Genomic DNA, 4,892 nt, shown 5'->3' on the forward strand with positions numbered 1-4,892 from the left:
AATAGGATATATATGCTACCTCAAAAATAGTTAAAAAGTAGTAAAAAGGGGGTGTGAGAAACTCACCTTTGAATAGGGATGACAAACTTGAAAATGAAACGAAAAGCGCGTTATATGAAACCTAACGATCGAATCTCACGTGCTAAAAAATAATAAGAACAAGAGAATTACTTACTAATTTGATGGAATAAAATTTTGGTTTTATAGTTCATACATTTTTACTTATAAGTATTTTGTTACACATTTCTAAGTGTATTAATATTTAAGTTAGCGGGTTTTATGACTTATTACTATAATATTACTTACTATTTTGATATTAATGTTTACGGAATTTGTCGTCAACGATTTTATTATAAAGTTACAACGACATTTTATATATATATATATATTATCTATATAAGTATTTTAGGTGTTTTAACGAGCGGTTTGGGTTTGTAAAAGTTGATACTTGAACGAAAATTGTTAACGGAAATCAAAACATCTTTTGTTTAACTATTAAACTAATTTTATTTATTTTGTATGATTTTGTAAATATATATTTGGTTTATTATAATTATAAATCTGTTTAAAAAATAAATAGAAGGATCTGCTGTGACCCGGGTTTGAACCCGGGTCACCATGACCATCAAATTATACCCAACCACTGGACCAAACTAATTTATTGATAAAGATGCAAAACAATTAAATATAAACAGAAAACCCAATCTTCATCTTCTTCACCAAAACCCTAGATTTTTAATTCTCCAAATTCATTCAAGGTTTGATTAATTTAGGTTGGGGTTTTGTTAGAAGGATCAAAACACTATAAATCAACCTAACATTTACCTCAAATGATGTCGGAAAGAGATTGAACGACGAGTTGGCCAGAACCGATATTATAAGAACAAATTGATGATATTCGCGAGTTTATTTGTGTGATTTTATGTCTGTAGCATGTTTAGAAGATGATTAGGATGCTATTTATAGTTTTAATTGATTCGTTGGATGATTAATACGCGTTAATGAAATTTTTATTATTATCCGACGGTTTAAGGATGAATCCGAACGATGTATTGTGTTATTACGCATAATGGGGCTTGATTAATCATTAAGGTTATGGTGCAACGGTATTAAAACATTAAAATTGAGTTAATTTTGCGTTTTGAAGTGTTTTAAGGGCTGCCGGAAGTTGTTCGTCGCCGGCCGGAGGGTGTCGCAGGAAAATCGAAGGGGAAAGGGACAGGGGCGGCGGCTAGGGTATTGTTATTAATATTATAATATAATTTAAATGTAAATGTTTCACTTCAACCCCTGAACTTCTTAAATATTTGTAAACTGTTTTTAAACCTTATTAATTTTTAACCCTTGAACTTTATAACTGTACATACTTGATTAAAACTTAATATAATTTAATATTTTTAGATTGTTTATATTTTATACCCAATAGTTTGGAGACTGATTATTTTATAAACTTTCAAGGCTCGGAGATTCGTTAATTGAACAATACGAATATCGAGTAATCAGAAATGAACTGTAAATCATTGAACATCATATAAAATGAATATTTTCAGAAACAAATACATTGAACTGATAAAACAGGTCGGTTAAACGAGTCCAATATAAAAATACATAAACAAATTTGAAATATATATACAGAATAAAAACCGAAAATTTAAAATGGGTCGGGTTTTCGGGTTTGAAAAGTAACGAATGTTACAGGACTTACAACTTTTGGAAATTTCGTCTTGAAATTAAAATAAAATAAAATAATTTTAAAAGAAAACAACTAATATTCGGAGTTTAAAAATTTTAACAAATTTTTATACAAGCATAATAAAAATAAGATAACACCGATCTTTGAATACGCCACAAATAGGAAATATGACAAAGACACTTATATATAGGATGTACCCTCGGCGTATCCACCATGTCCTTATCATATTGTATTTGCCCCGTTCTCAAAAAATCATTCCAAGTTCCGAGTTATTTCACACAACCGGACTTATTATATTTTCCATGCGAGTACTTTGATAATTACGTGTCGACCCATAATTACCTCTATCATCGGATGATCCATATAACCTGTTCTATTGTGTGGTTTTAAGGCATGGACTTTAGATTATTAAATAAAATACTCATATAGAACATTGAAAATAAAAAATAATGAATTAAAATGGTAAAAACATTACAAAACACATTGTCAGATCATTCAAGCCAAGGGCAACGCGAAAACACTAAGTCAAGTAAATGAAATCATCGTGGTCCAAACCAAGCAAACGATGTTGAAAACGAAATAAACAAGGTAATGAAATTAAAGAATGAAGCATCTAGGATTATGAACATCGTAACATGTAATTAGAATAATGGGGTCGAGAATAACGTGGTAAGTAAACGTAGCATTTAACCAACGTAATATGAACATGTAAATTGATAACGCATTGGGTTCGAGAATAACTTAGATAAACGAAACTTTTAAGTATCAAAATACCATGATGTTTAATAAATGGAAATCTTCGAATGAATGCAGCGCAATTTACGTTAATATTGAGATGAAATAAAGTGTACATTATAAATTAATAATTAGAAATAAATCGAATAAACGAAATTCTATATTCACAATATTAAAATCCATTTAAGTTTGTGAAAGAAAAGTTCTAATAGCAACCTTGAGTTTATCAAAGTACTTGAAACCTCGAAATTAAAATAAATCGTTGGTCTGAGATCAAAATAACGAATTAATTCAAATAAAATAAAATAAAAAACTTTGAGTGGAAAGAGAACAAAAATTACTAAAGCAATTTGTGTAAAATAAACATAACAATACTCAGCCTTTACATGGTACACAGTCCTGGTTCGAAGTAAACGAATTCGTTTGGAGGGAACTGGTCACCGATAGTAAAATGTAGAAATAAAATGAAAACGGTTTCTATTAGGTAACTATGTACACATACATAATTCATAGTTCCAATTTCCACTTAACGGTTACGTTGATGTGAAATTGGTCATAGACCACGGGATTTGAAATAACAAGCGTAAACCAATTTAATAGGATGAGTAAGAATGATGTACCAATTTACATTTCGTAAAAATACAAACGAATATGGACCAAGGATTAATGAACAATGAAATAAACTTCGTAACAATATTCTAAAGAAGTATATAAAAATCACTTTGGGTAAGTTCGAAACATACGTGAAGGAGAAAATAAAGAAAAGTAAATGTAGCTTGCGACGTTTGTCTTCTCAAGTGTCGGTTTTTTTGGGGTATGAAAGGTGACGTGAAAGATGGTGCCATGATTTCTTAGCCGAAACTCATTGGCGTTAACGAAGGGGAAAGAAGGGAAGGGATATAACATATATTTTAATTTTCGAAAATCGGTTGTAAATCGTGATGCTTTTATATCTCATGGTGAAATAAAATTTATTCAATTTTATTTAAAAAGTTTTTTTTAAGGTATTGCCAAGACTTGCAAATTTTATGAAACTTTCACATACAAACAAATGTTTTCTTTTGGCCTGCAACCTAGGCAAAGAAAAATGATTGTCAGATTACCCGATTTGTTGAATGAAAAATGACCTTAGAGAGCTTAAAACTTGTTTGAAACAAAAAAGTTTACTTTAAATATTGTTTGAAAGAATAATTACATTATTATTAGTGGTGACGATAATACTAGTAATAATAATAATATTATTATTAATAATAGTATTAATAATAATAACAACAACAACAACAACATTGATAATGATGGTAATAATAACAATGATGACAGTAATGGTAGTAGTAATATTAATAATGAAGATAATGTTAATAACTTTAGTAGCAGTAGCAGCAGCGGCAGCGGCAGCGGCAGCGGTAGCGGTAGTAATAGAGGTAATAAATCTTTTTTAAAGAAAATCGATTTGACTGAAAGTTAAAATAACTAAGCATTTGGGGTTAGGCGCAAGGTGTTAGTAAAAGAAAAAAAATATAGAAAAGTATGCAAAAGAAAATATAGATGAGTTTGATGAGTTTTGTAAAAATCTAAGTAGTGAAACCGAAAAATCGTATAAGGTCGACAAAGGATGCGGGGTTAGGATATTGCATGACGCAAACAAGTTAGGCCTTTCAAAGTATGGCGGGTGTGCTAGGGTTACCATGATGATAGTAGGCTTAAAGCATGCGGTCAAACATATGATTGAGACAAATGGTTAGGTACAGGTCTTGCAGACGGGTGAGTGACGTTGAGTTTGGGTAGGTTTTGGCATTAAGTGGTAATTGAATCTACCACAAATAGAAGTATATCAACGCTTCAGGGAAGTAAGTGGTGGAATTTACACATACTATACTAAGGATGTGTTTTAGCGCGAGGCCTTTCGGTTGAGCTTAGTTTGCGTTTCCAAGAATGGTGTCGGGTTTGAATTTGAATTAACTATAGCGACTAAGGTAGGTGCGGTCAAACTTGGGGTGTTCGGGATAGCGGAGGCCACTTACTTGATAACTTGGATTGTCATTTTGCGAGTTGAGTGTGACAATTAGGAAAACAAGGAAGTATGATACGAAATGTGAAGATTTCGCGTGACTTGAGACGTAAGTATGAAAACGACGAATTGATACAAGTAAAGAAAAAGAAATCGCATGAAACAAATTTAAAATCGAAATTGGAATTTCCATGAAACGTCATGAGTTTTCACCTTTCAATAAACGAAAACCTCATAAATTATTGAAAAAGCATGTGGAAAAAGTGTTAAACTTAACAATAAATAGTGAAATCGAATTGAAAATCGAGTGTTCATGTACCACCATGACTTTTTAAATTTTCACTTCTAAAACATAAGGGTAAATAAATATGGAATAGGTAATCGAATTGAAATTCGACCATTCATGTATCACCGTGACCTTTCGAAATTTCAATTCTAAAACGTAGTAGTAAAATA

Source organism: Bidens hawaiensis, unplaced genomic scaffold (assembly GCF_021521415.1).
Source record: "Bidens hawaiensis isolate Kalapana, Puna unplaced genomic scaffold, B.hawaiensis_p1.1 tig00035847_1, whole genome shotgun sequence".
NCBI classification, from domain to species: domain Eukaryota; kingdom Viridiplantae; phylum Streptophyta; class Magnoliopsida; order Asterales; family Asteraceae; genus Bidens; species Bidens hawaiensis.